General features: G+C 37.1%; 1 protein-coding gene across 2 annotated transcripts in view; it reads right to left on the reverse strand.

The window, feature by feature from the left end:
• Window positions 1–19,417, reverse strand: part of FBXW7 (F-box and WD repeat domain containing 7) — a gene marked incomplete at its 5' end in the record, with an annotated part of 240,174 nt that extends 220,757 nt beyond the window's left edge. The window contains one exon of one of the 2 annotated variants that reach the window (XM_080795261.1): window positions 19,075–19,417. The remainder of the gene's footprint in view (window positions 1–19,074) is intronic. The other variant, XM_080795260.1, reaches the window with a different exon arrangement.
• Between the last annotated feature and the right edge of the window lie 319 nt (window positions 19,418–19,736).

Raw genomic sequence — 19,736 nt, forward strand, 5'->3', positions numbered from 1 at the left:
TGCACTGGAAAACACTTCACACACTAAGCAACATAAAACTAGCAATAACCGTAAGAAGTGACTATGAGAGAAATCTTCTACATTTCCTAAAATTCAAACTGTACTATGAATCTTAACAAAAAAGAACTGAAACGAGTACACTTTGAGATTCTCTTGGGGTGTTAGAACTATCTTAATAAGTGAAAAGCCTCAGATAGTAACAATGTGAAATTTTTAGGAGCTTGAAATTTCTAGTTGAAAATTACTTTTGTTTTTGGCCTAAGTAGAAAGTGGATGGGGAACCAATGCAAGCACATATGTGGTTTAGGAGAGCCCACCCTGAGTAGGGTGAGAAAAAAATATGTAGACAGTAGAGGGTAATAACATACAAACACTGTGCAGAAAACCTCAAGGAGGATCATTTTACCCCCCACAGTGAAAGAATAAACCTGAGACCTAATAAAGAAACAGGAATTTCTCCAAGAATAAGATCTGAAGAAAACACAAAAATTAAGAATATTCTGCCTCCATATCCTCTTTTTTTTCCTCTGATTATTTAATAATAACAGAAAATGCTAACTAATCTGTACTAACCAAATTCATATCACTGACTGCCTGGGCCTAAAGGACTGACTGCCAGGATCACAAGGAATCTTCTGAGAGTGATGAAAATGTCCTGATTGTGGTAGTGGTTTCATAGGTATTTATACTTATCAGAACTCATCAAATCACATACTTTAAATGGATGCAGTTTACTGTATGAATTATATCTCAATATATAAATAATAAATATAACAATTATATATATAATAAATTATATCTCAATATATAAATAATAAAAAACAATAAAGCTAATTAAAAATAAACAGGAAACCAAAAAAAAGCAATCCATTTGTCCTATGGCAGTCAAAATATAGCTGGAGTGTGTGAATTTAGTCATGGCAGTTTATATCACCATAAGTTTTATTGAGTTACATGTACTTTTGGTATACACATGTCAAGTTTACTTCTCAATTTTAAGTGTCTTCTAAAAGATTACACTATGGGGGTACCTGGCTGGCTCAGTCAGAAGAGCAGGACTCTTAATCTCAGGGTCGCGGGTTTGAGCCTCATGCTGGGTGTAGAGATTACTTAAATAAATAAATAAACTTTAAAAAGAAAAGATTACACTATGATTCATCATTGAAACAAAAAATTATGCTTGCAAAAAACCACAGCAACACAGCAGTGGGGAATAAATCTGATAGTCATGAAGCAAATATTTGTGCTTGGAAGAATAACCACAATTTCATTTTTTTTTTTCAGAAGGCAACATCCCAGTACGAATAACACATTGTATCATACTTTAATACAGCATTTTTCTTCCTTAGTGATACAGAAAATAATGACTTATCTTATAATTGATCATGTGGTAAGCAGAATTCTAAGAAGGCCCCAAGATTCTAACACCTTGGTACATATACATCTTCAACCAAACATTAATCTGGGTGCTGCTATGAAGGGATATTACATACATAATTAAAATCCCCAATCAGTTGACTTAAATTACGGTGATTCTTGGTGAGGCCCAACCTAAAGATACCAGTTCTTAAAAGAAGTCAGAGAGATTCCAAGGGAGATTCTCCCACTGTCTTTTTCAAAAACCATGTTGTGAACTGCCCACAAAGAGAACCACATGGCAAAAACCTAAGGGTGGCCTGTAGGAGCCTTGAGGAGAATGGTCCCTCACACAGCCAGCAAGAAAAAGGAATGCCATGCCTACAAACACAAGGAATTGGATTCTACCAACCACAAGTGCTCCTGGAAGAGGACTCTGAACCTCAAATGAAAGTGCAGCCCTGGCTGACACCTTGATTTCAGCCTGGAGAACCCTGAGGACAGGACCCAGCTAAGCCATGCCCAGATTTCTGGACTACAGAAACTGTGAGACTGGCTGCTGAAATTGAAGAAATCTGCAATGCAGCAATAGAAAACTAATACAGATGATTCCCTTGATTTGAGGAAATATGGCTTCTATTATTTCTCTTAAAGCCTGTTAATCTTTATTCTCTCATCAAAACAATTTCTAATACTTCACATTATTATGAGTGATAAGATTCAATTTCACGAGTCAGCAGGATACTACCACTCTCAAAACTTTAAAGGTAAAAAGAAAAAAGCTTTACAATGCCTAAGAATTTACTTCCTCTATCAACTGGGCATGAACATACTACTATAAACCTAGCCCATTTGTTTCTACCTTTCAAAATCAACGACATACAAAAATAAACAAACCAACCCCAGTTCTTATCCATTTCTAACAGAATGAAAGTAAAATCGAACGTGTGGTAAGAAAAGCGAATTTTGAGATCCAGCGTGGCCATACAGGTCTGAGCAATAATCTAGTTTCTAAGAACCTCAGGGAACTCAGCTATTTTCAAAAAAGGGAATAAAAAATCTGGAGTCTAATTAATATAAGAAATATACATACATACGTAAATGGATAATAATGTGTACTTTGCCAGCCTTATAGAATATCTAATTAAATGCCATTGAAAAGTGCCTGTACTTCTATAGACCTTATTATGTGCCAGGCACTGTTCTGTAACTACTATGTAAGAAAAAAATTTACAGATGATAAATACAGTACAGAATAGTGATCAAGGTCCCAGGCTCTAGAACCAGACTGCATGAATACAATCCCAGTTCCACTACTAACTAAAAGTGAGGTCCTGAGCATGTGTAACTTCTCCACACCAAACTTTCAACTATAAAATAGGGACATTAACAACACTTACCTTAGAGAGCTATGGTGAAAACTGAGTAAGTTAATACAAAGGATGAAGAAGAGTGCCTGGCACACATTAAGCACTCAAATGTTGATATCAGTATTACTTTTATAATAGTGCCATATTAACATTCATTTCTAAGAAAAGCAACCTGTGGTAGATAACATAAAAAAACACTGAGCTTAAGTGTTAGAACCCTAAAATCTTGACAAGATTATCTAATTCCCTGCACCCCAACTCCTAAATTAAAAAATTATCTCAATTTTATTTAGGCATTTTTAATCTTTAATAGAATACCATTCAACCTACTGCTCTTAGTGTTTGCAAGTAACTTTTGATAAAATTTTATAAAAACAAAGAATTAAAATTCTGGAAAGGGCAAAATTCAAATGTATATAACTAAAGTTACAAATACAGTATTTATTTTTTTTTTTAAAGATTTTATTTATTTGACAGAGATCACAAGTAGGCAGAGAGGCAGGCAGAGAGAGAGAGGAAGGGAAGCAGGCTCCCTGCTGAGCAGAGAGCCCGATGCGGGGCTCGATCCCAGGACCCTGAGATCATGACCTGAGCCGAAGGCAGAGGCTTTATTAACCCACTGAGCCACCCAGGCGCCCCTACAAATACAGTATTTAAAATCAAGAGGAAAGAGAAATATTTTAGGAAACATTTTAGATTTTAAATAAAATTATGGAAACTTTAAATCTCCTGTGAACAAATAAACATAATACATTCTCAATGTATTTATTAAATATAAAACTCCTATAAATAAACTAATTGGGTAAAAAATAACCCTGTACAAAGTATGAAAAAGCAGGAAAAAAATTTTTTAAATGACAAACAAAAATAGTTAAAGAACTCCCATAAGGGAAACATGCAATAGATACTTGTTGATTAAACTGCTTATACCTTACTACAAGTGTTGATTTCTCAAATTTTCTTCTATACCTTCCGAGCATGCCATATTATAGGTTTTCAAATCCTAAATAAGAGATTTCTGTGGCTCATTCTCAACAAGAATGTCTTTCAAAACACTGCAAAACACATTTTAAACACAGAAAAGATTATAAAAATCACTTTGCTCCATGATCTTTTAGACAGATTTGCCTAGACTGATTTCTTCAACTGCTGAAGATGTATGTGGGTCCTGATGGTCATAGCAAGAGTAAGACTAAATTAATGAAAAATGCAGGTTAGTGCAAGTCAATTCAAATTACAGGCTTAAACTTCACAATTATTTTGTAGAAGGCCATAAACCTGAGAATTGCTTCTCCATGAGTCTGTTAATTGTCTTTCTTCTGACAAACACATATAGGATGAAATTCTATTACTTTCTTCTCCTATCTCAGTACACCTGATGACTTCCCATTTTCAATACAAAACTCCTCCACTGAAATTTAAGAGGCAGCATGCATGCATGGTGATTAAAATAGACCACAGAGACAGATGGATCTGGATTTATATCCCAGGTCTGAGTTCAAATTCCTAGCTATATGTTCTTGGAAAACCCTCTGAATCTATTTCTTCTGTCATAAGACAGGCTTATTTATACCTATTTCATAGGGACGGCTATGAGGAATAAATTAACACAAAAATCCTTAGCATAGTGCCCAACATATGGTAAACATTCAGTAAGTGGTAATAAGGATGATCGATACAATAATTATCAAATTACTTATTCATCAAATTATCAAATCTCTATCTTACCCTCTAGAGTCACACCCCTCTCTCTTCTAGCTAACTCTTTATAAATCAATGGAGGCAGCTCTGGGGTAAAAACCCATCATCATCAAAATAAAAAGAGACCTAGTAGGCAACTTCCTCCCCTCCAATTACCTTTTTTCTCTCTCATGCCTCAGTCATTATCCATACTCGACAGAAAATACATAACCACTCTGTCTGGGACCAAATGTACACAGGAGAACAGAGGTCTTTTACTTAAAGACAGCTCATCCATGAATTAGCATTAATACTACACATTCACCTTTTCAGCAAGTTCAGTACTAGAATGGGTCAACAGGTGAAAAAGAAATCGACTAAAAGCATCTTTCAGAAAGTATTTGCTGTATCAAAAGTTTCATTACTAAGTCAGGAAAAGAAAAGTCGACTTAATGCAGATGTACCAAGTATCCAGGCTGTTTTACTTTTAGGATATGCTCCCCAGAATGCAGACGAAAAAGGTTCACACAAAATCTCCATCAACTATTGGAACTGGCTCCCAGGTCATTCAATAAATATTTGTTGAACACCTACGGACAGGTGTTACACTAAGCACTTTGAAACTCCTCTTACAGAGCCTATTAAAAAATCTTTCCAATCATTTTTTTCTCTTTCATTAGTTAGCAAACTACATGCCTAGTAAGTAGCAGGAAATATAAGGCACTTTCGGGGAGGAGATATTAATTGCAAGATAAGACATAACACTTGCCCTCAAAGATCAAGAGACCAGGAAAAGAGAAAAATACAAACAACAATTTTAAGTGCTATAAAAGCCACACAGAGACTATGGATAACCAGGAGAAAAAACAACTCCACTTACATTAATGAGAACAGGTTTCCTAGAGAAGATGATATTTAAGTAGGGTCTTAAGAGATAAATGTTTTGCAGATCAAAGGAAAAGAATACTACAGGCAGAAGAAAGAGAGGCACAGAGACAAATATATGTGAAACTATATACATGTACACAGACGCACACACACAAATACACATTAAAGTGTATATATACTTAATATGTGTATATATGGATATACAACCACTGTTAAGATACAAGTGAAGGAAGTCATTTGAACTACAAATGACTACAAATCTCAAAGATGATACATTAACTAAAACCATGTATAAGAGAAAAGTCAGTTCATTCCAATTTCAGCCTTAGGGCATTAGCACTTAATTCTCTCCCAGAAATAAAGGGATGGTGCTAGGAGGTCTGAACAGTAGTCTGAATCCAGACAAGAAAGGCTCCCCCTAGAGCAGTGTCAATTTAGGCAGGAATATAAAGGACAGTAGCAAAGAAATCAATTTAGAAGCTCCTGAAATAGACAGGGAACAGTAAGCATGTAATTTCAGACAGAAAAAAAAAAAAAAAGAGAGAGAGAGAGAGAGCAAGAGAGAAAGAAGTCCTAAGTTAAACAGCCCTCAACTTAGTAAGTAATAAAACAAGAGAAAAAAATTAGATGTGATGCAAGGTTTCTCCCAATAGACCATTCCATTAACCTTGATACTTGCTTTTTCCATTAGTGTATATTTGATTCTATGACTATTTACACAATATGGCACTCACATTTCATAAGCCCCCTATTCTTTTTTTTTTTTTAAAGACTTATCCATTTCTGTGAGAGAGAGAGAGAACACATGTGCACACCTGAGCAGTGGTGGGAGGCAGAAGGGGAGAAAATGAGAATCTCAAGCAGACTCCCCGCTGAGCACAGAGCCTCACAAGGGGCTTGATCTCTCGACCCTGAGATCACAACCTGAGCTGAAACCAAGAGTCAGATGCTTAATCAACTAAGCCACTAAGGCACCCATAAGCCCCTACTCTTGATACACTTGTACATGAATGGCTTGCCATTTTAAAAAAACAAATCAATAAAATCCACCTGGAAATCTTTCCTAGTGTCTAAATAATAAATGGAAGCACTTTTAGATTACTTTTAGAGTAAATGCCCTATAATCTTAAAAAAAATGAAATCTATTAATTTTCCTTTATATCTATGTTTTAAAATGAATGTTAAATGAGGTCCATGTCTGTGCCTTATCTTTATCAGTAATCAGTATCTATACAGAATCTAACAGGCAAAGTGAGTACCTTATATGAAGAAAATATCCAAATGAGAAACAGAGGATTTTTTATAAAGCAGGGTTTCCCAACCTTAGCACAACTGATATTTTGGACCAAATAATCCTTTCTTGTGGGGTGCTGTGCTGTACATTGTTTATACTTGGCCTCTACCCAGGAGCTACTAGTAGCACACATACCAACGTCTCCCTAGCTGCAACCATCAAAAACACCTCCACGTATTACTGCCAATGCTCCCTGGGGCCACTGTTACACACTAGGCACTGTTCTGTGCTTCCATTATCTCATTTAATCTAACAACATAGCATCCATGAGTTGGTTATCATTTTCCCCAACTTACAAATAAAGAAACTGAAGCCAACAGAATTAAACAACTTGCCAAAAGTCACATGACCAGTAAGTGTAGTAGTCTGTATTTGAACCCACATGATGGTGGCTTGAGTCCCTGCTCCTAATCACTGTTATGCCATCTCATATTAACGTCTCAGCCTTTATCACCTGATATTTGAAAAGTAATCTCTTGAATCTCATCTGGAAGTAAAAACTAAAATTATCCACACAAGTGGAAGTTAAATTAAAATACTCCCAACCTCAATTCAGAATAACTTAAATATTTTTTTTAAACACTGACTATATGCCAAGCATCAAGCTTAGGAACTAGAGTGGTTAAAAGAAAAAGAAACTATCATTTACTAAGGATTTAGCTCAGGACGTTTTTCACACATTATCTCTCTAAATTTCTCACAACTTCCCTGTGAGGTAAAGTAGTATCTTTTTTTCAACTGAGGCTGCTAAGGTTCAGAATAGAGAAGTGGTCCCTAACCTAAAAAGGCTTACGATCTAACTGAACAGACAAGAAAAAAAAAATTTTTTTAAAAGACAGAGAATAAACTCGTTAAATATCTCAGTTAGCAATACACAGAGGGTGGGAAATACAAAACAGATGAAGGAAAAGTATACCGCTAGATTAGTCACGGAATATTTTTCTTTAAAAAGGTTTCTAAATATCCCTTCTCCTAAGAAGTGACATGGATGAGCAAAATGTAATGAATGAGCTGGGGAGGAGCATCTCTTCTGTAAACAAGTGAAACCGAAATTTGGGGACTGAAAGGTAAGCCTGTGACAGCCAATTTAAGTACCAAGTCAAGGAAATGAAGAGTGTAAGACTGCCTTGCAATTAAGATTAAGCCATAGCTGAAAACAATGAGAACACTTCCATGCTTTTAGGGTGCTCCTGCCACCAAACACTCTCAAGCACAGGAGGAGAAACAAACAAAACAAGATCTAATGGTGAAGACTAATTGGACTGATTAACACTGGCTTAGACATATGAAGTCAAACACCAATTTTTGTAAGATAAGTGATAGGTCATCTGTTTTGCTTTGTGTATTTTGTTTCCTCAAACAGAATATAAGTTTCAAGAGGGCAGCGTTTTCATGTTTTGTTCACTCAGATCAATGCCTGAAACAGCAGGTATTCAGTAAATAGCTGATAGTGACCTATCCAGAAGATCACAAATACCTCTGACATTCTAAAACCCAGCAACCTCACAGAAACAACAATAACTTAATATAATATCAATACTTACTACTGCAACAACTAACATTACTGGGCACTAACTCCGAGCCAGACCTCGTTATGCATTAATTTATATAATCCTCTTGACTACCCTATGAGAGAGGCAGGTACTATTCATATTCCCAGTTTTACAAGGAACATACACAGACCAGGTAACTTGTCCAAGTTCACAAAGTAACGCCACTGGAACCTGGGTCTATCATCTCCAAAGCTTGCTTCTCAACTACTATGTCACATATACAAAATTACAAGCATCCCTCTTAGGCAAAGCTAGGGAAATGTGGCCAAAGAAGGAAAAACAAAATTAAACAAAACAAAAAAGAAACCCCAGTGTAGTTGAAAACCCTTTGTCTGTCCTTTCTGCAAGCAGGTACTACAGAAATTTTCCCACCCTAGGATACATTGATTATCCCAGACAGATTAAAACTTCAATAGCTTAAAGAATCCAGATGTTGAAAAGCCAGGGACTAATCTAATCAACATTTCAAAGGATGGTAGATAACACGTGGTAACACCCCACGTCCACAACCCAAAGAAATAACAGGGTGTGACCTCTGACTAAGACTGACCTCAAAACTTCCGGTGCCATTCTCCCTGGTATCTGCCCTTCCCTCCCTCCTTGGCTCCTTGGCTCTCTCTCCCACCCTCTGTACATCCCAACTCTCCTACTAAATGCCTGGCCTTAAAAAATAATCTGAAGTTTTGGGGAGACAAAGCAGGAGAGACTGTGGACTCTGAGAAAAAACTGAGGGTTTTTTAGTGGGGGAGATGGGTGAGTCTGGTGGTGGGTATTAAGGAGGGCACGTATTGCATGGAGCACTGGGTGTAGTGCATAAACACTGAATCCTGGAACACTGGAAAAACAAAATTAAATTTTTAAAAAACCCTAAGTTTCCTGTTTCCTGCCTTAAATTTCTAATCTAATAAATAAAAATTTTTATATTTCTCTAATGAAAACAAATCTGCCTATGTTATACTCAATAGAAAAAGGCTCCTCACCACTCATTACAGTAGCAGTCCAAAGTTGACAGTCTCAAATTCACAGGGCTGTCAATTAAGAGACCACCAATCATGCAAAAGAAAACTGATAATCCACACATCTATTTATATAACCTTCTGGTATTACATGCAAAATAAACGGACAGGAATAAATTAAAGTCACTAGAGAGACTTATGTTCTTCTCCCATCTATCCAGTAGCCTAGTTATTATCATAAAATCCTTCTTTGAAAAATCTCTGAAATGGAAAGAAGCATAACTCCAACTGCTACCAACAAAGAAAAATATTTTAAATGATTTATTTTTTTAAATGAGAATAGTATTATATTAACCACATAACTTAGAGTTCTATTAATATATAAGCCAATCTAACTTCTGCATTTACACCAAAATCTAAAGCAAACTTGCCTTAAAAGAAGTTAGAGAAAGAGGACAAGAGGCAAGATAATCATTACTAAGAAATACATCTCAATATGTTTCCTGCCTTTCGATTTTTTTCATATACTTATCTTAAATATACAATTCTATTAAGTAAACAGACTATGAAGACATAGCCAAATTTCTCTCAAAATAGAAATACTTTCCAAATATAAAAACGATCAAGAAGCATTTGTGTCTTATACTGGCCAACAGAACACTAATTATGCCAAGCTTGAAGGAAAAGTTATTTCTGAAAATTGATTTGTACTTAATAAAAACAAAGCATGAAAACAGAGTATCAAACACATATATTAATCACTTTAAGAAAGGGAGAAAACTAAAATTTAGTTAAAACTGAATCACATAAAATTCCTTTGATCAATTTGAGATGTAATGATACAGGAATGCCTGAGTGGCTCAGTCAGTTAAGCATCTGCCTTTGGCTCAGGTCATGATCCCAGGTCCTGGAATAAAGTCCCGCACTGGGCTCTTTGCTCAATGGGGAGCCTGCTTCTCCACTTCCTTCTATTGCTCCCCCTGCTTGTGCTCATTCTCTCTCTCTCTCTCTCTCTCTCTGACAAATAAATGAATAAAATCTTTAAAAATAAAAAAGAAAGAAAAAAAGAAATATAATGATACAGATAAAACTTGTTAAACTTCTTCATAATTTTTTAAAGCTTTTTGTTCCTAAGCGCTAAAGAGATGGACAGTTAAGAGACTTGGTAACTGAATTACAACCTGATATTTCTAAATAAACAATTTAAACCACAGTCACTTTCAGAGATAATCAATGAATTATTCAAAAAAGAGTCCTTTCTAAGTATTTCTGAGTTCTTTAGAGATGATTTCAAAATCTAGTATGTTCAAATTGGTCCTTCTTTCCTATAAATAATAAGCACAGCAGTCCATCATTTCTCCAGCTTTTAAGATTTTTTTAATAAAACATGAATGAATCATACACTAGTTCAGATACTTTTGAAAACACTGCAGAATTACTTCCATTTAATTTGTCAAACTCAAGGGCTGAATTTAAATGCTGGACAATATAAGGCCTGACTTTAGCCCTCTGTTTATATCATACCTTAAAAGATCTTTAAATCAATACTATCAGGAATGGGTCACATTACTTCATGTCAGCCACCCAAAAAGTCTGAGAAGATACATACATTCTTCCAAAAACAAACCAGCAATTTGCCTTCAGACTTCACAAGTGGCACTAACATATATTAATGGGTTCACTCAAGATGCTGTAGGATGAAAAAGCCAGAAAACATAGTATCTTATCCAATGGTGATCCTCTCCACTAAAAACATTTTGTACTCTATCTTTCAATATTTCCTAAACCCAAGAGCACTCATGCAGAAAGGAGCACCTAACACAATACACTAAGTATATGTACACACAGACACACAGACACACACACAGTACATGCTACCTCCTTCCAAAAACCACCCAGATTTCTCGTAGCTGTTTAAAAAAAAGCGGGGGGGGGGGGGGGGAGGAGGCAACACAGCATAGCAACAGAAACTGCACAATATCTGACTGATCCACTTAGGTGATGGAGAAAGAGCAAAAGATACACAAGCAATGAGGTCTCTTGTGCACTTCTGTTATTTTTCAACTACATGCATTGCAGGATAATGCAACATATACAGGCTCTCAGATTTTCTTGTACTAGCTAACTGCTTTAGAGAAATCAACTGTTAACTCAAACATTTTGAAGGATTATTTCAGAGAAATTATTACATATTAGTCATTCAAAATCCAGATCAAGTACAGATGTTCCCTCAAATATTTCACAATTCTGAAGGTGGAACAGGAGGAAATTTTAAATATACTTGTGTATAGTAGTACAATTATTAGAAAATATATATCCTACAGTTTCCAGGAAATGTCCTATACATTTAGAAAATAAGCTCTACACATACTATGAAAGGTATCATGAGAAAGTGACAATGAGGTCTAAAGAGAAGGAAGCAAAAATCTAAAAGTACATTAAGACATAAGACAGATTGGTTTTATACTTAGTGGAAAAAGTCTGCAAGTAGAAAGGTTTAATACCAAAAGTTCATTATTTTCCCAAAATATGCTACCAAGTTGGACAAAGGCAGCTTTCAGCCAAATTGTACGGTAAAAGAAATTTTGTTTAGCACTCTACTTCTTCCTTAACTCTCTTCTGCAAGGGCATCCTTTCAGGAATTCAGAGCAGTTGGCCCACCTATTTCCTGATCAAAACCTGCTCTTAGAGGGTTACCTGGGTGGCTCAGTCAGTTAAGTGTCCAATTCTTGATTTCAGCTCAGGTCATGATCTCAGGGCCATGAGATGGAGCCCAGCGCTGAGCTCTGAACTCAGGAGGGAGTCTGCTCCTCACCCTCTGTCCCTTCCCCTCCCTGCACACGGGTGCATACTCTCTCCCTGTCTCTCTCAAATAAATAAATCTTCAAAGAAAAAAAAAAGTGCTCTTAGAAAAAGATCATGTAATTTATTTATCTTAGAGACAGCTGTGTAAAAACCATTTCTGTGTAAAAGAAACAACTGTACAGCTATTATCAAAAAAATAAGAAATAACAAGTGCTGGCAAGGACTGAAGGAAGGGGAACTCCCATGCACTGTTAATGGGAATGTAAATTGGTACAACCAGCGTGGAAAACAGTGTGCAGGTTCCTCAAAAAATTAAAAACAGAACTATCGTATGAGCCAGCAATTCCACTTATAGGTATACATCTGAAGAAAATGAAAATACTATTGCAAAAACATATATACCACTCCTATGTTCATCATAGCATTGGAAACAATCTAAATGTCCATCAACAGATGGATAAAGAAGATGTGGTATATATACACACAATGGAATATTAGTTAGCCATAAAAATGAATTAAATCTTGCAATTTGCAACACGGATGCACCTAGAGGGTATTATGCTAAGTAAAATAAGTCAGACAGAGATAGACAAATACCATATGATTTCACTTACATATGGAAACTAAAAAAACAAAACAAATGAACAAACAAAACAAAACAGAAACAGACTCATAGATACAAAGAATAAACTGATGTTTGTCAGAAAGGGGGTACAGGGCAGGAGACTGAGGAGATGGATAAAATAGATGGTGATGGGAATAAGGAGATACAATCTTCAAATTACAAAACATTTAAAATGTGGGGTATAATGTACAGCACAAGGAGTATACTCGATAATAGTGTAACAACTTCGCACATGGTGACAAGATGTTACACTTACTATGGTGACCATTTTGTAATGTATATAAATATCTAATTACTATGTGGTACACCTGAAACTAATACAATATTGTATGTCAATTATTCTTCAATAAAAATATTCTAAAAAAAAAGTTTATTATTTAAAAGCAACTTTACTCACCTGTTTGTAACAACAACAGCTAAGCTTTATTTAAAAAAAAAAAAAAAAAAAAAAGGAAAAAATAATACACCACTCTTTTCCCTGGCCCTCTAAAAGTGTCACTAATACAGAATATTTCTATTTGGAATATTTTCAGATATCAGATTAACACCTTGTATCTTTTAAATCACCACCTATCCTTAAGCTTAGGACAATGATAAAATTACCTGAAAAGACAAAAACTTAAAAATGTTTAGAAGAACAAGAATCCTTCCCTAATGAATAGGAAAGCAACGTTATAGTGACCTTCTAAAAAGTACACTAAAATTGTCAGATTATGTATAGACTTTTTTAAAGAGAAAGGAAATGAAGTACCATTACATGTGTAGAAATACTATGAAAAATAAAACCAGGTTTGAAACTAACTAAAAAGTTATCATTATTGCAAGGGTCACCTCCTCCCCTGCCATAAATAGGGGAATCACGAAATAAAAAAAATTTATGAAGCCAGCGTAAAAATACACCATCACTGGGTGCCTGGGTGGCTCAGTTAGTTAAGCATCTGACTTCGGCTCAGGTCACGATCTCAGGGTCCTGGGATTGCTCCCTATTTTGGGCTCTCTGCTCAGTGGGGAGTCTGCTTGTCCTGCTGCCCCCAGTCCCAGCTTGTGTGCACAAGCTCGCTCTCTCTCTCTCAAATAAATAAATAAATAATATCTTTAAAAAAGAAAAATACACCACCATCCAATGCAGGTATCTTTTGACATATGAAACAAATGTTTTGATATTAGCTATAATGTAAAATTGCACAGTGAATTATTCTTTCTAAACAAAACATTTAAGATAGATTCACCTAAGAAATTAAACCACGCTACATTTACCATTAAGAATATGCAAGATTTTTGGATATCCTTAACAGCAAAGATTTTTTAAAGTACACACTTGTTATCTAGAGGATTTGTTAAGACAGAATACTTAACAAAACAAAAATTGTGCATCCAATAATTCTACACACTGAACTGACCACTGTAACAGTAACATTTTAAGAAACAGAAGTAACAAATCTTAATGTTCTTATAATTTGGCTACTATTTTCATCTGATTCAAACCAACCATAAACACTTTTAATTTTATATCTAAAGTAAATGCTTTACAATTATTTACAATTTGTTTGCAGAACCATTCAAAATTACACCCTTAAGTTTCTTCAAAGATACTTTCCAGCTATGATACATAGCCAGGACATCACTTTATGCAAATTATTTATCTTTGAATAAAAAATACAAATAGTTCCTACTTTTTAGCTGCTATAGACTATGTGTCTATAGACTACAGACTGCTAGCACTGCCCCTTGTTCCTCAAGTTCCCATAGTATTCATTACTCTGCAGGCAAAAGTATTTTGAACTACAGACTTTACACAGAATCACTTTAAGACAGCACCCAAAGAACATATCTCAGAAAACGGAGAACACCTAAAATAGCCAGTCCAAGTTTTGTAATGGAATGAAGCTCATACTCATACTCATACTGAATGTTAGTCTACTTACTGTTTTCTACACTAGCGTTCCATAAACTACATAGTTTATATACAGTAGACCCTTGAATAACAAGGGTTTGAACTGCACTTACACATGAATTTTTTCAATAAATACAATAGTATTTATTTACAATAAATACAATACAGTATTGTCAATGTATTTTCTTTTCCTTACAATTTTCTGAATAAGATCTTTTCTCTAGCTTACTTTATTGCTAAGAATGTGGTAATACAGGGACGCCTGGGTGGCTCAGTTGGTTAAGCGGCTGCCTTCGGCTCAGGTCATGATCCCAGTGTCCTGGGATCGAGTCCCGCATCGGGCTCCTTGCTCCGCAGGGAGCCTGCTTCTCCCTCTGCCACTGTGTCTGCCTGTGCTCGCTCGCTCTCTCTCTCTCTGACAAATAAAATAAATAAAATCTTTAAAAAAAAAAAAAAAAGAATGTGGTAATACAAATAACCTATATAATATATATTAGACTATGTTATTAGTAAAGCTCCCAGTCAAAGTAGGCTATCAATAGTTCAGTTTTGGATGAGTTAAAAATCATACAGATTTTCAACTGTACAGGGGATTGGTACCCCCAACCTCTCCATAGTTTGAGGGTCAACTGTATAAGGTGTTACTGGAACACAGTCACAGTCATTTGCTTACATACTGTCTATGGCTACTTTCACACCACAAGAGCAGAACTCGATTGTTGCTCCAGACATAGTTCATAAAATCTAAAATATTTACTAACTGGCCCTCTACGGAAAAAAAAATTCACCACTTTTTTACTCCTCCACACAATGAGGTACCAGAGGCAACACATGACATCTCCAAGAACCCTCTCTAAAGTACACGAATTGAGCATCTGTCAGCCTACGTGTAGGCTTTTGGGTCTTCTGATGCTAAAACACAAATGCACTCCCAAGGCCCTTCAATCATCCCATATCAATCCCAAAGTTGCCAAGGCAAAGCACAAAAGGTTATCACTCCCTCCTACCAGAGTCATACCCTTCCCACTACCTTCACTAGTAAATCATGTCAACCCGAAAAGACTGTCCTTTAAGTCCATCTAAACATGGTTTCACCCGCATAAAATATGTTGTGGAAAGTAGAGGATGAAGAAGGCACCCATATGGCATATATTCCAGTCCCATACCCTTATCCTAGAATCACCTGAGATCCAGCTCCCTATCTAAACATCCCTTCCCCAGAGAGTTCTGCCATTTGAATTAAATTCTTAAGAAGGGACCAAAGAAGCTACTAGGAAGGCGGTGAACTGAATGAACTAATGAACACAAAAAGTATGGATATGTATATATTCCCTATCTTACAATCCTTAATTTTGTTAGAGTCAACACTAAAAGCAAACCCCACAAGCTGCAGGTTTCGCCACAAAAAAAAGTCTTCCAACGGCTCGTGCTTCAAAGACAGCTGATTCTTTTTAAATGCCAAGTTGTTTTTTGTTTATTTGTTTTTTAATAAAAAGGTTAAAAAAAAAAGCATTTTCAGCACTGCTGTGCCAACACAGGGATATCCCCTCCATTGTATGGGACACAAAGACACACATCAACTGCAAGCAGGGGAAGCAGCCTTCTCTGCCAGCTATTTTTAGCCCTACTTCGTCAGATTAAAGACCAAACTTGGGATAATAATCCTGGGCAAACTTTAAAAACATGAATTTTTATGAAAACAAATCTGTCCTTTTATGTATAAGTTCCTTAACAGTGAAATCCTATATATCCTTCTGACTTTAAATCAAGGGGCCTATATACTCTACAAAAAGCTTGTTAGCTCCTTCAAAAATATAGATGCACATGTCCTAAGAACTGGTAGCCATGTTAAAGACTGTTCCTCCCTTCGAACTTCAAATCTTATCCACTTTTAAAACATTTTTTAGGGAGAGTCTCATTCATTTTCTGTTCTTACCATATCGTTGCTAACTTTAACAGATTCCCTTCCCCTAAAGTAAAAAGACACATTTTTCAGCTCCGTTACTCCACAAGAAACCTTAACACTGTGAAACTGACTCCTAACTCTACATTTTCAGCATATCACTCATTAGCTTAACTATTTTTCTGTCTTCAGATTGCATCAGCACCAAATTTTTACCCTAAAATTTAATGTCAAAAACAAAGTCCACTGCCCCATTTCTGAATTATTTTCTGTAAGAAACCACTAGTACCAATCTAAACTACTGGGAGCATCTTTGTCAGCCCTCCGTTATATAGCTCTTCAAAGACCATGGTATGAAAATGTTGGCTCCCTAAAAAAACAAAATCCTTCTCCAGGTAAAATGCTTCCCGACCTAGAATACAATTTCTCCTTAATCATCTAAAAGTACCTTCTCAGCAACATTGTTCTCAGTTGATTCTCTGGGCTGTACACATGTAACTACACAAACACAGCCTCCTCAACAACTTTCATCCATATTCCCAACAAGCTAACTTCCCAATTACATTTGTCCCTCACACCCTCCAATTCCAAAAGTCTTAAACACTTTATCTCCACCAGCACCTTTCTTCCCAAAAGAAACCTTATTTCCCAGATTTGGTTCAGACACTCCAATTAGTTTTGTATAGTCCAACACCAACACTTCTGTAGATACATATACATTTATATCTATAAGGCACCAAACACAGTAGTGTGAGAGATAGTGTCATACATACAGTAGTATGACTTATAGTGTCATACATACAGTAGTATGACATATAGTGTCATATACACCCCTTTCCTACAATTTTGTGCAATTTATGTTTCGTTGCCTATGCCATAAGTAAAAGCATCTCAAAGGCATCTCAAATACTTTGCTGTTTCTTTGCTACCCAAAATGCAATAAATCATTACCATGCTTTTTAACCAACCTATAGTCAAAGTAATAAAAATAAGTCTTAAAGTTAATAAGCAACTTTGATAAGAGTACAAATCTACCCTCAAATTATAGTTTGCTGGTTTGTCTTCCTTTTCTCCCTGAAAAATAGCCTATGCCAGAGTAGATTTCTCTTTCTCTCATCTTTGTAAAACATGGGATATATAACTTCCTCAAGTTCTCAAAAGAAGGTAACAGATCCAGAGACATTCACTTTTGATTTGACATCTAACATTACACCTACTAATCAGTATTTCCATGTCATTACCCATTTAAAATAGAACTTAAGGCTCCTTACAAAAGTGTAACAAGCACGAATATATAAAGAGAAACAAAACAGCTGCAGAAGTTCCAGAGGAGGCAAAATGATCAAGGGATCAAAGTAATCATTCTAAGACTGACAGAAAGAGTCAGGGAAGACAATGGTAAAGAAGAATAATCAAAATATATAAAACCAAGGAAAGATGAACTCCAGCTTGTCGTAGCATTTCTCAAAACAAAACCTCTGATGTGTTTTGGAACTTTACAGAGACAGATTTGGGACAAATAAATGAAATGTTAAATAATTCAGGGGCTAATAAACTTGTAGAACTCACTATCTCAAAAGAGAAAAACTACACATGAAAACACTATTTGAGAAAGTTTTAAATAAATTTAATTGAGATCCTGAATGGAGAAGTTAGCACAGTCAACCCCAGGCTTACACTCATTACCACAAAGCAGTGGCTTCAGAGGGAGTGAGCCCACACTGTTGCCTGGAGGAGCTACAATTCTCAGTACTGTAGTACTGCCTATGTTCTGTTAAATAAAATTCCACCTTATGCTTAACCCTTAAGGTCTGTATAAATATATGGAATGGTAATTACTTTCTTGCACCTCAATTTGGCACTGTTGAGAGGATACCTAAAATGCATATCAAAGATTATATAAACTTCACCTTAAAATAATGGAAGGGAAAGGAAAACTTTCATCTTTCAAAGAATTAATTATCAAAAAGTTTCTCCTCGTTTGATAGTGAAGTAAAGATAACTCAAGCAAAGTCTCAAGTCATTCTGCCAAATAAAAAAAGTGTTAGCAATTAGGACACACGCTACTTAAATTTTTTTTTAAAGCATTTGGATAGGGGAAAAAAATGCAAAAACTTTTATAAACTGTTTAAGGTACTAGATGCTCTTCCCCAAGTAAGTCACGATTCATAAGAACTCAGAATCTTCTGAGTAATTGAAATCTGTTATAGCTTCCTGACGCCTAGAAATTGGACCCAGGAAATGAGAAGGTAAAAAACTCCTGTACCATCTCTCAAGGAAGAACTGCAAAACAAGACAGGAATTTCAGTTTCAGGGGTTCACAGGTTAAAAGGTTCCCTCTTGAGAACCCTAATAAGAGCTGCCCCGAAACAAAAACCACAGCACTGTTTCACACCCGGTGTACCAGGAAAAGGTGTATTACAGAGATGTCCTTTGTGTGCACATATGATTTGGCTTCCTCAATTTCCTTTGCCAGTTACCGGCCAGAAAGGTGCAAGTGTCCACTCTGGATAAAGACAGAGCTCCTCTAAGAGAAACCTGTAAGCTTGCATATTACCCGTACAAGGAGCTAAAATACCATAAAACACAAGACTACCCGATACCTCTTCCTCGCTGTAAAAATAAAGATGCACCCTCTGGCCTATACACTCCCAACACTCCTGCAAAACATCACCAAAACTCCGAGGGGACGAACCGGCCGGTATCCTCCCACTTTCTACTCCCTCGATTCCCTTTCCCCGGCCACTCACACTTTAGGGAAGAGCCGTGGCGCTGAGAAAGTGGGCTGGTTCCCTTCCTCCTTCGCTCTGAGGCGGCAGCTGCGGAAGGCTCCGGCGCGTTACTGAGGAAGAAGCGGTGCTTGTGTCTCTAAGGCAGGCGGTCACCCCGGGTCTCTTCCGCGCCGCCGGAGCAAAGGAGGCGGCAGCGGCCCCGCTTACCTCCTCTTTTCCTCTTCCTGGATCTCTTCAGGCTGTGTCTTCTGACCGCCCTGAGCCACTTCTCCCGGGACAGTCACGTCTGGGAGGCTCCAGATTTTGCTCTTACAAAGTTTTCCTCTGGGCTGAGGCTGCAGCCGGCCCCCCGGGTCCCCCCCGGCCCCGCCGCCCTCGGGGCTGGGGCGGGGGAGGGGGCTCTAAGAACTCCTCCCGGAGTCCTGCCGAGGGGCCGGGGGGCCGGCGACTGGCCAAGAGAGAAGACCCCCCCCCCCGCGAGGGGGCTCAGGAGAGGAGGAAGGTAAGGAAAGGACGGCGGCGCCTGTCCTGCTCTCCCCGCCGCCCGGGCTGCCGCTTCACATTGGGGTCCCCGCCCCCCCGGCCGGGGGGTGGTTGCTGAGCTTGGGTCCCCCGCTCATACACTCTGGGGCAAGATGCTACGGCCCCGGGCGGGTGGAAGAGGCAGCGGCGTGGCGGGG

Source organism: Martes martes (genome assembly GCF_963455335.1).
Source record: "Martes martes genome assembly, chromosome: 2".
In the NCBI taxonomy this organism is placed as follows: domain Eukaryota; kingdom Metazoa; phylum Chordata; class Mammalia; order Carnivora; family Mustelidae; genus Martes; species Martes martes.